This window comes from Salvelinus fontinalis, chromosome 2, assembly GCF_029448725.1.
Source record: "Salvelinus fontinalis isolate EN_2023a chromosome 2, ASM2944872v1, whole genome shotgun sequence".
NCBI lineage: Eukaryota > Metazoa > Chordata > Actinopteri > Salmoniformes > Salmonidae > Salvelinus > Salvelinus fontinalis.
In genome coordinates, this window is record NC_074666.1 from 7396283 (window position 1) to 7409481 (window position 13199).

A 13199-nucleotide genomic window follows, 5' to 3' on the forward strand; every position below is an offset into this window, starting at 1 on the left:
AGAGAGTGGTGGAGGAAGAGAGAGAGTGTTGGAGGAAGAGAGAGAGTGGAGGAAGAGAGAGAGTGAGTGAGTGGTGGAGGAAGAGAGAGAGAGCGTGAGTGGTGGAGGAAGAGAGAGAGAGTGGTGGAGGCAGAGAGAGAGTGGTGGAGGAAGAGAGAGAGTGGAGAAAGAGAGAGAGTGAGTGAGTGGTGGAGGAAGAGAGAGAGTGAGTGAGTGGTGGAGGAAGAGAGAGAGAGTGAGTGGTGGAAGAAGACAGAGAGAGAGTGAGTGGTGGAGGAAGAGAGAGAGAGTGAGTGGTGGAGGAAGAAGAGAGAGAGTGGTGGAGGAAGAGAGAGAGAGAGTGGAGGAAGAGAGAGAGAGAGAGTGGAGGAAGAGAGAGAGTGAGTGAGTGGTGGAGGAAGAGAGAGAGAGAGAGTGGAGGAAGAGAGAGAGATAGGTGGAGGAAGAGAGAGAGAGAGTGGAGGGAGAGAGAGAGAGAGAGTGGTGGAGGAAGAGAGAGAGTGGTGGAGGAAGAGAGAGAGTGAGTGAGTGGTGGAGGAAGAGAGAGTGAGTGGTGGAGGAAGAGAGAGAGATAGGTGGAGGAAGAAAGAGAGAGTGGTGGAGAGAGAGTGAGAGAGGGAGAGTGGAGGAAGAGAGAGAGAGAGAGAGTGGTGGAGGAAGAGAGAGATAGGTGGAGGAAGAGAGAGAGAGAGTGGAGGGAGAGTGGAGAGTGGAGGAAGAGAGAGAGAGGGAGAGATCAGGGATTGATTAATGGTTCTTACCCCTGACTCTGAAGTTGAGCCCCAGGGGAGCGAAGACAGCACCATGAATTATTAAAGGGGAGGAGGGGGAGGGGGGAAGGAGGTGGAGGGGGGGAGGAGAGGAGGGGGGGAGGTGTATAGGGGGCGTTCATAAATAACCCTGGATAATGAGGGCTGTGCTCACCATAGCTAGGCTGTTTAGGAAACACACACACACACTGATAAATGTGCACACGCACGCACGCACGCACACACACACAGCCACAACCACAATCCCACCACATACGACACCACGCCACACCACATAATAGGGTTGGGCGGTATCCAGAGTTCTATACCTTCATACTGTGCCATCCCAGGATATACGGTATTACCAGTAGTGCAGACAAGGGGCTCTATATATATATTTTTTTAAACTAAAAAATTGCCCCAAAAACGCCACTTACCAGAATGCTAACAAAATGCTAACAAGTACTAAGTATCATAGCGGATGCTAGGTAAATGCTAACGATCGCATGAAAACATTTATTACTAGGACAGACAACCCAGCTCATAAAGTTATGCAAGTATCTGAAAATGCAGTTTGTAGCACGAACAAAACAAATATTATCTTCATCCAGGATGGGATTGTCTCTGATGCTGCTACCAAGAAGCTTGATCTTGCAAACTAACGTAAGATATTAAGCTGTAATGTAGTACATATAGCACTACATTAGTAGTGAATTTCATACAAGTGTAACTTGATCACCTCACTTAAGTTCGCTGCATAGATGACTCACCTCACCAAGCTCCCATTTTGCTCTTTGTTGCTTCTTTGTAAACAAACACACGTGACTGGCTCAAACCACTGTTTTGGGAAACTAGTACCAGTTTTGGGGCGGCAGGTAGCCTAGTGGTTAGAGCGTTGGGCCAGTAACTGAAAGGTTGCTAGATCGAATCCCCGAACTGACAAGGTAAAAAATCTGTCGTACTGCCCCTGAACAAGGCAGTTTTATTTCACCTTTATTTAACCAGATCGGCCAGTTGAGAACAAGTTCTCATTTACAACTGCGACCTGGCCAAGATAAAGCAAAGCAGTGAGACAAAAGCAACAACACAGAGTTACACATGGAATAAACAAGCGTACAGTCAATAACACAATAGAAAAAAAGAAAGTCTGAATACAGTGTGTGCAAATGGCATGAGGAGGTAAGGCAATAAATAGGCCATAGTAGCAAAGTAATTACAATTTAGCAGATTAACACTGGAGTGATAAATTAGCAGATGGTGATGTGCAAGTAGTGAAACTGGTGTGCAAAAAAGCAGAAAAGTAAATAAAAACAATATGGGGATGAGGTAGGTAGATTGGGCGGGCTATTTACAGATGGGCTATGTACAGCTGCAGCGATCGGTTAGCTGCTCAGATAGCTGATGTTTAAAGTTAGTGAGGGAAATGGAAGTCTCCAGCTTCAGCGATTTTTTGCAATTCGTTCCAGTCACTGGCAGCAGAGAACTGGAAGGAAAGGCGGCCAAAATAGGTGCTGGCTTTGGGGATGACCAGTGAGATATACCTGCTGGAGCGCGTGCTACGGGTGGGTGTTGTTATCGTGACCAGTGAGCTGAGATAAGGCGGAGCTTTACCTAGCATAGACTTATAGATGACCTGGAGCCAGTGGGTCTGGCGATGAATATGTAGCGAGGGCCAGCCGACTAGAGCATACAGGTCGCAGTGGTGGGTGGTATAAGGGGATTTGGTAACAAAACGGATGGCACTGTGATAGACTACATCCAATTTGCTGAGTAGAGTATTGGAAGCTATTTTGTAGATGACATCGCCAAAGTCGAGGATCGGTAGGATAGTCAGTTTTACTAGGGTAAGTTGGGCGGCGTGAGTGAAGGAGGCTTTGTTGCGAAATAGGAAGCCGATTCTAGATTTGATTTTGGATTGGAGATGTTTGATATGAGTCTGGAAGGAGAGTTTACAGTCTAGCCAGACACCTAGGTATTTGTAGTTGTCCACGTATTCTAGGTCAGAACTGTCCAGAGTAGTGATGCTAGTCGGGCGGGTGGGTGCAGGCAGCGAACGGTTGAAAGTGTGCATTTAGTTTTACTAGCGTTTAAGAGCAATTGGAGGCCACGGAAGGAGTGTTGTATGTCATTGAAGCTCGTTTGGAGGTAATTTAACACAGTTAAACACAGACGACACATACAGAATTGTGTCGTCTGTGTAGAGTTGGATCAGGGAATCACCCGCAGCAAGAGCGACATCGTTGATATATATAGAGAAAAGAGTCGGCCCGAGAATTGAACCCTGTGGTACCCCCATAGAGACTGCCAGAGGTCCGGACAGCAGGCCCTCCGATTTGACACACTGAACTCTGTCTGAGAAGTAGTTGGTGAACCATGCGAGGCAGTCATTTGAGAAACCAAGGCTATTGAGTTTCTCAAAGCACAATACTGTCTTTTATCGATGGCGGTTATGATATCCTTTAGTACCTTGAGCGTTGCTGAGGTGCACCCATGACCAGCTCGGGAACCGGATTGCACAGCAGAGAAGGTACAGGGAGATTCGAAATGATCAGTGATCTGTTTATTAACTTGGCTTTCGAAGACTTTAGACAGGCAGTGCAGGATGGATATAGGTCTATAACAGTTTGGGTCTAGAGTGAGAGGGGGATGACTGCGGCAGTTCCTAATCTTTAGGGATCTCGGACAATACGAAAGAGGTTGAACAGACTGGTAATAGGGGTTGCAACAATGGCGGCGGATAGTTTTTGAAAGAGAGGGTCCAGATTGTCTAGCCCAGCTGATTTGTACAGGTCCAGGTTTTGCATCTGCTATCTGGATTTGGGTGAAGGAGAAGCTGGGGAGGCTCGGGCAGGTAGCTGCGGGGGGTGCGGAGATGTTGGTCGGGGTTGGGGTAGCCAGGAGGAAAGCGTGGCCAGCCGTAGAGAAATGCTTATTGAAATTTTCGATTATCATGGATTTATCGGTGGTGACCATGTTTCCTAGCCTCAGTGCAGTGGGCAGCTGAGAGGAGGTGCTCTTGTTCTCTATGGACTTTACAGTGTCCCAAAACTTTTTGGAGTTAAAGTTAACCCACTGTTCCTAGGCCGTCATTGTAAAGAATAATTTGTTCTTAACTGACTTGCCTAGTTAAATAAAGGTTCAATTTTTTTTTAAAGAATAAAAAAAAAAGCTTCATAATGGAAAAACTTCTAGCACCGGTAAACTTCATAACAGGCAAAATGATGAACGCGATCTGCTTTATCTATTACCTAGTGCACAAGTTGACTGCAGGTATTTATTTTTAAAGTACTAATATTCAAAGCCCAAAACATATTACTAAGCAGAATGCTAACAAAATGCTAATATCTACTAAGGAGTCCTCATAGAGAATGCTAACTAAATGCTAACGAGTGCATTGTGAACATTTTGTGCAGTTTCTGACCTAAACTATATTAGTATAAAAGTAACTAAAAAGCACACCACATCACAGCACACCACATACCACACCACATTACACCACACCACAGCACACCACATTACACCACACCACAGCACACTACATACCATACCACAGCACACCACATACCACACCACACTACACCACAGCACACCACATTACATCACACCACATACCATACCATAGCACATTGCACACCACATTACACCACATTACACCACACCACAGCACACCACATACCACACCACATTACACCACACCACACCACACCACATACCATACCACACCACACCACAGCACACCACATACCATACCACACCACATTACACCACACCACACTACACCACAGCACACCACATACCACACCACACCACAGCACACCACACTACACTACACCACACCACACTACACCACACCACACTACACCACAGCACACCACAGCACACCACAGCACACCACACTACACCACAGCACACCACACTACACCACACTACACCACAGCACACCACACTACACCACACTACACCACACCACACTACACCACAGCACACCACACTACACCACAGCACAGCACACCACATACCACACCACACCACACCACACCACAGCACACCACATACCACATTACGCCACATACCACACCACACTACAGCACACCACACCACATTACACCACACCACAGCACAGCACAGCACACTACACCACACCACAGCACACCACATACCACACCACAGCACACCACATACCACACCACATTACACCACAGCACACCACAGAGCCCTGCTTCCTTATTGTTTTTTAATTTGATTTTATAATTTGTGTGTACACACACACACACACACACACACGCACACACACACACTCAGACACAATCCGTCTGGCATCTATATCTCTATTGACTTCTCAGGGAGAGTGTTGCGACCTTGTTCCTCCTCAGCTCTGCTCTGGCCAGAACAGAATGAATAGCATTAGTGATCTAGGATTAGGTCCCGCCTGTTATTCATTATGATTTAAAAGATCCAAATCGATCCTAGTTTTGTATTGTAGTTCTGGAACATTATCATTAGGTGTGCGCTTAACAATTCACGCTGGGTAGTGTTTATGGTAGAAGTATGTAAAATGGCAGTTGCTGTCAGGACCTTAAACAGAGCTAGGACTTACTGATTGATTGTGTGTGTGTGTGTGTGTGTGTGTGTGTGTGTGTGTGTGTGTGTGTGTGTGTGTGTGTGTGTGTGTGTGTGTGTGTGTGTGTGTGTGTGTGTGTGTGTGTGTGTGTGTGTGTGTGTGTGTGTACACACAGTATACTGGATCTCTCATTGTCTCTCTCTATACCAGATTTATAGTGGTTGACTGACCCCATTCGCTGAGACTAAGTAATTGGGAAAAGGATCCGGCTTTCCAGCCGTGAGTGTGTGTGTGTGCCTGCCCTGCGTGTGCCTGCCCTGCGTGTGTGTGGTAATTTGAAAGGTTGTTAAAACCACAATAAAACGAGGCCATCTTTTGTGCAGGAGCTACCAAGCGTTGTGCTGATAAATCACAGGCTGAATTTTTTATGCAATCTGCCCGGGGCTGGTCCTATCCCTCTCCTCTCTCCTCCATTTCACTCTGCTGACCTGCCCTTCCACGACCCTGGATACATTCATCACACACAGCATCACTCTGTTCACCCAACACTCACTATGGCCAACACTCACTATGGCCAACACTCACTATGTGGCCAACACTCACTATGTGACACACACACTGTCCACAGGTGTGAAAAAACACAAGTGTGCGAAACACTCCACATGGCACACACACACACACACACACACACACACACACACACACACACACACACACACACACACACACACACACACACACACACACACACACACACACACACACACAAAAAAAAATCCGCACACATGATACATACCTCTACATTTTACACTCACAATAGGAATGGTACACACACATCACTGAACAGTATGTGCATTGTTCCCTAGAGAGCAACTCTCTCTCTCTCTCTGCTCTCACTACACACTAGTTATTGTATACAAAACGTTAAAATGAAGTTAGGATCCTTAACGTTAAGAAAATCCCTTATGGGAAAACGTATTTTTTATTTTTTTATTTAATTGTTTTACACAATATTAAAATCACAGTGCAGCTGGCCGGCCTGCTCTTTCTCTTAGCTAATAATGCGAGAGTTCAGTCTTCGGTCTATTGCATGTAGAATATCCTAGCCTGTTGATGTTTTTGATTTTCTAGACTATTCTTTGATAGGCCCTGTTTTACACAAGTTGCGAGACATTGCACGCCAAAAATTGCGAAATACGTCTGCCTGGTGGCCGACCTGCCTTCTACTGTGTCCCTTCCTTCTCTTTCCGTCCTTCGCTTTGCTCGCTATGAAAGATGCATGTGTTTGTTTTCGGAAGTACTTCAACTAATCAGCCTTCTCCGTTCCAAAAATCCTGAACCTTAGGAGTCGATTCCTGGCAGAAGATGTTTTCTTTCTAGTAAACGTCACGGTATTTAACAAACTTTAAAGTACTTTCTTAGGAGAGAGTGGTCTCTAGATTATTTGATTGACAGTTCTGGTCGCCTATTGATGGACGTTAGTCCCGCTGCAGAAGCGGCATTTCTTTACAGACAAGTAAAATGCCCGTTTAGTTGCGCTTCGGAATTTTCTCCAGAGAAGGTTTCGTGTCGGCATTTAAAAGCCGTAGTTACCCTTCCAGACAGACATGCCGTAGCCGAGGCGCTTTCAAGGGTATATGACTGCGGTAGATATCACCTTTTTAACTTCATTTTAACTTCGTTTTAACAGAAGAAAATGGCTGTTTAAACATTAATCAAAATGTTCCATTTGTCACATTCCTAACCGCACACAATCTCTTGACCTTGACACCTGGTCATATAGTTTATGGGGGAATAGCGAGGGTGTGTGTCTGTATGTGTGGGGGAACAGGGCTTTGCGTGCTAACAGAACAGTAAGGGGTTAGCGTGCTAACAGACCAGTAAGGGGTTAGCGTGCGAACAGACCAGTAAGTGGTTAGCGTGCTAACAGACCAGTAAGTGGTTAGCGTGCTAACAGACCAGGACGTGGTTAGCGTGCTAACAGACCAGTAAGGGGTTAGCGTGCGAACAGACCAGTAAGGGGTTAGCGTGCTAACAGACCAGTAAGGGGTTAGCGTGCTAACAGACCAGTAAGGGGTTAGCGTGCTAACAGACCAGTAAGGGGTTAGCGTGCGAACAGACCAGTAAGGGGTTAGCGTGCGAACAGACCAGTAAGGGGTTAGCGTGCGAACAGACCAGGAAGTGGTTAGCGTGCTAACAGACCAGTAAGTGGTTAGCGTGCTAACAGACCAGTAAGTGGTTAGCGTGCTAACAGACCAGGAAGTGGTTAGCGTGCGAACAGACCAGGAAGTGGTTAGCGTGCGAACAGACCAGGAAGTGGTTAGCCTGCTAACAGACCAGGAAGTGGTTAGCGTGCTAACAGACCAGTAAGTGGTTAGCGTGCGAACAGACCAGTAAGTGGTTAGCGTGCTAACAGACCAGTAAGTGGTTAGCGTGCTAACAGACCAGTAAGTGGTTAGCGTGCTAACAGACCAGTAAGTGGTTAGCGTGCTAACAGACCAGTAAGTGGTTAGCGTGCGAACAGACCAGGAAGTGGTTAGCGTGCTAACAGACTGTGGCTGGAAATGGCTGGACTGAAGATATTATTATTGGAGGGCAGTGCTGCACATTCACTACACAGCACAGCTCCACATGTATTACACCATCTAATGTGTTTATGTAATGTGGCTGACTGGCTTCAGCCTCAGTGGAGCGGTAAATGTCTGGTGTAATTGGTTTGGTGTAAAAGCAAGCATAGAGCAAAGGTAAATACAACACTCTTGGCAGTTGGAACGCATACACACACATATATACACACACACCACACACACACACACACACACACACACACACACACACACACACACACACACACACACACACACACACTCGCTTCGCAGAGTCTGCTGTGTAAACACAAAAACACAGACACAGTACACACATCCATTTCATCTCACAATTATTAAATACAGTAGTCAAATAAATGTTAATAATTACAGGTACTTTCAAATGAAATCAAATCAAAGTTTATTTGTCACGTGCGCCGAATACAACGTTTACTTACAGGCTCTAACCAATAGTTCAAAAAAGGTGTTAGGTGAACAATAGATAAGTAAAGAAATTAAACAACAGTAAAAAGACAGGCGAGGCTACATATAGACACCCGTTAGTCGGGCTGATTGAGGTAGTATGTACATGTAGATATGGCTAAAGTGACTATGCATATATGATGAACAGAGAGTAGCAGTAGCGTTAAAGAGGGGTTGGCGGGTGGTGGGACACAATGCAGATAGCCCGGTTAGCCAATGTGCGGGAGCACTGGTTGGTCGGCCCAATTGAGGTATTATATACAGAGAGTAGCAGCAGCGTAAAAAGAGGGGTTGGGGGGGGGCACACAATGCAAATAGTTTGGGTAGCCATGTGATTACCTGTTCAGGAGTCTTATGACTTGGGGGTAAAAACTGTTGAGAAGCCTTTTTGTCCTAGACTTGGCACTCCGGTACCGTTTGCCATGCGGTAGTAGAGAGAACAGTCTATGACTGGGGTGGCTGGGGTCTTTGACAATTTTTAGGGCCTTCCTCTGACACCGCCTGGTGTAGAGGTCCTGGATGGCAGGCAGCTTAGCCCCAGTGATGCCGTACATTTGGACCATTCTAGTTTGCTGTTGATGTGGATACCAAGGAACTTGAAGCTCTCAACCTGCTCCACTACAGCCCCATCTATGAGAATGGGGCTGTGCTCGGTCCTCCTTTTCCTGCAGTCCACAATCATCTCCTTAGTCTTGGTTACGTTGAGGGATAGGTTGTTATTCTGGCACCACTCGGCCAGGTCTCTCACCTCCTCCCTATAGGCTGTCTCGTCGTTGTCGGTGATCAGGCCTACCACTGTTGTGTCGTCTGCAAACGTAATGATGGTGTTGGAGTCGTGCCTGGCCATGCAGTCGTGGGTGAACAGGGAGTACAGGAAGGGACTGAGAATGCACCCCTAGGGAGCTCCAGTGTTGAGGATCAGCGTGGCGGATGTGTTGTTACCTACCCTCACCACCTGGGGGCGGCCCGTCAGGAAGTCCAGAATCCAGTTGCAGAGGGAGGTGTATAGTCCCAGGATCCTTAGCTTAGTGATGAGTTTTGAGGGTACTATGGTGTTGAATGCTGAGCTGTAGTCAATTAATAGCATTCTCACATAAGTGTTCCTTTTGTCCAGGTGGGAAAGGGCAGTGTGGAGTGCAATAGAGATTGCATCATCTGTGGATCTGTTTGTGCGGTATGTAAATTGGAGTGGATCTAGGGTTTCTGGGATAATGGTGTTGATGTGAGCCATTACCAACCTTTCAAAGCACTTCATGGCTACGGACATGAGTGCTACGGGTCTGTAGTCATTTAGGCAGGTTGCCTTTGTGTTCTTGGGCACAGGGACTATGGTGGTCTGGTTGAAACATGTTGGTATTACAGACTCAATCAGGGACATGTTAAAAATGTCAGGGAAGACACCTGCCAGTTGGTCAGCGCATACCCGGAGCACACGTCCCGGTAATCCGTCTGGCCCCGCAGCCTTGTGAATATTGACCTGTTTAAAGGTCTTACTCACGTCGGTTACGGAGCGCGTGATCACACAGTCGTCCGGAACAGCTGATGGTCTCATGCATGCCTCAGTGTTGCTTGCCTCGAAGCGAGCATAGAAGTGATTTAGCTCATCTGGTAGGCTTGTCTCACTGGGCAGCTCGCGGCTGTGCTTCCCTTTGTAGTCTGTAATAGTTTGCAAGCCCTGCCACATAAGACGAGCGTCGGAGCCAGTGTAGTATAATTCAATCTTAGCCCTGTATTGGTATCCTCGTCCTAGATATCCGCACATTTTCAGCTGCAGACTGGTAAAAGAGCGTCTAGGATTTGTTCCTTCTGTAGCAATCTATTGGTCTCTATTATCTTAACATTCGTGACGTCCAGTTCACACCGTCCGTCTCTTTGGTTTGTAGAGATTTAAATTGCAACATGTGGCTACCGCTTTCTGGTCTAATGTAACTTTTGTCGGAAGTGGGTTTTATACTTTTGTAGAAAAGGGGGCGCTGTGTAATGTCTGTGCTTACAGGGGCGTGGCCACTGACTGAGCATAAATTACTATGAAAAACTATTCTCATTTAGAAGAGTAAGATCACATTGTTATTTTTCCAAAAGTATTCTTATACTCAACATTCCGCTGAAAAGGCAGCGCGGGAAATTAAAAAATATTTTTTAGAAATATGTAACTTTCACACATTAACAAGTCCAATACAGCAAATGAAAGATAAACATCTTGTTAATCTACCCATCGTGTCCGATAAAAAAAAAAAATGCTTTACAGTGAAAACACAACATATGATTACGTTAGATCACCGCCAAGTCCAAAAAACACAGCCATTTTCCCAGCCAAAGATAGGAGTCACAAAAAGCAGAAATAGAGATAAAATTAATCACTAATCTTTGATGATCTTCATCAGATGACACTCATAGGACATCCTTTTACACAATACATGTATGTTTTGTTCGATTATGTGCATATTTATATCCAAAAATCGTAGTTTACATTGGCGCCATGTTCAGAAATACCTCCAAAATATCCGGAGAAATTGCAGAGAGCCACAACTAATAACAGAAATACTCATCATACACTTTGATGAAAGATACATGTTTTACATAGAATTAAAGATACACTTGTTCTTAATGCAACCGCTGTGTCAGATTTTTAAAAAAAAATTACGTAAAAAGCACACCATGCAATAATCTGAGACGGCGCTCAAATATAAAAAAACATTTCTCCACCATGTTGGAGTCAGCAGAAATACGAAATTACATCATAAATATTCCCTTACCTTTGATGATCTTCATCAGAATGCACTCCCAGTAATCCTAGTTCCACAATAAATTGTTGTTTTGTTCGATAATGTCAAGTATTTATGTCTAAGTAGCTACTTTTGCTAGCATGTGTAGTACACGTGTCCAAACGCTCGCGCAGATCCATGCGAAAAAGTAATATTACAGGTCGAATAAACTGGTCAAACTAAGTAGAGAATCAATCTTCGGGATTTTGTTATCATACATATCCAATAACGTTCCAACCGGAGAATTCCTTTGTGTCTCTAGAAGTGTGGAAAGCAAGACGATGTCATTTGGAATGCGCGTGACCAGGAACTGGCAATCTGCCAGACCACTGACTCAAACAGCTGCCATCCGGCCCCCCACACAGGACAGGCTTTATTCAACGTTCTACAGACTGTTGACATCTAGTGGAAGGCGTAGGAAGTGAAAACAAATCCATATCTCACTGGGATTTGAATAGGCGATGAGTTGAAAATCAACCAGCCTCAGAATTTCCACTTCCTGTTTGGAAGTTTGCCTGCCATATGAGTTCTGTTATACTCACAGACACAATTCAAACGTTTTAGAAACTTCAGAGTGTTTTCTATCCAATACTACTAATAATATGCATATATTAGTCTCTGGGACAGAGTAGGAGGCAGTTCACTCTGGGCACGCTATTCATCCAAAGCGAAAATGCTGCCCCCTATCCTTATACTTTATTTATGTCATATCTATAAAGTGCAAAAACATAGAATGTTTGTTTGTTTAAAGTTTACTTTTTAAATTCAGAATTATTTAAGTTTTAGTTCGATAAGACTGAGTAAAATTCTTATATTTCAGCTTATTCTCTCGTCTGAGGTGGTGTGTTATCAGATGGTGTGTTATCAGATGGTGTGTTATCAGATGGTGTGTTATCAGGAGGTGTGTTATCAGGAGGTGTGTTATCAGGAGGTGTGTTATCAGGTGGTGTGTTATCAGGTGGTGTGTTATCAGATGGTGTGTTATCAGATGGTGTGTTATCAGATGGTGTGTTATCAGGAGGTGTGTTATCAGGAGGTGTGTTATCAGGTGGTGTGTTATCAGGTGGTGTGTTATCAGATGGTGTGTTATCAGATGGTGTGTTATCAGATGGTGTGTTATCAGGAGGTGTGTTATCAGGTGGTGTGTTATCAGGTGGTGTGTTGTCAGGTGGTGTGTTGTCAGGTGGTGTGTTGTCAGGTGGTGTGTTGTCAGGTGGTGCGTTGTCAGGTGGTGCGTTATCAGATATTTTGATTAGCTAGGTAGCTAACTAGCTAATGTTACCTAGCTAACGTTTTGGTGCCCTGTTACTGTACAACAATGAGCAATGAGGAAGTGATTGATTTGTCTTGCTTCTCAAAATCAAGCCAAATCCCAGAAAAAGTGTCTGGATCCTTCTATAACATGCCATTTACTTCAAAAATAGAGATTTACTTCAGAAATAGGAAAATTTTCTTTTGAGGCAAAAACAAGGGTGGTTGATCTGCATGGAAGGACAGGCATATAACGTGAATGTCTAGCAACCCAAAAGTTGAGTGAATCTCATCATGGACAACTTTGCAGCTACTTACTACTTTTGAGCTACTTTGCAACTGCTTAGCATGTTAGCTATCCCTTCCTCTAACCCTAATCTTAATAACCCTTTAATATAACTCCTAACCTTAACCCTGAGCCTAGCTAATGTTAGCCACAACAAATTGAAGTGGATCAGAACATTGTTGTTTCTCCCTCCCGGAAGAAATACTTTGACCATTCTTTTGTTTGTAGTTTTGACAGTCCCCTCTTGACACACACACACACACACACACTCATTATAATTTATAAGGTGGAGCCTTTGGGTTCGTGGAGTGCCTGGCAAGTGGCAGTGAGTGTGGTGGTGTGTACTACTGTGTGTGTCTTGCTACAACGGAGGAAAGATCAGCTCTCAGACTCTCAAGGAAAAGGTTGTTTCCCTCATCTGTGAGATGCACGCCATCCCTGTGGGGGGATGTGTGTATGGGAGAATGTGCCTTAGACTTTTATTGTATTATTATGAGGGTGAGTTTATTGTGTTCTTTA

At 44.9% G+C, this 13199-nt stretch overlaps 1 protein-coding gene across 4 annotated transcripts in view; it reads left to right on the top strand.

Moving 5' to 3' along the window:
• LOC129810977 (spermatid perinuclear RNA-binding protein-like) overlaps positions 1–13199 on the top strand; it is a 229974-nt gene that overhangs the window by 142368 nt on the left and 74407 nt on the right. The gene's annotated exons all lie outside the window — the stretch shown is intronic.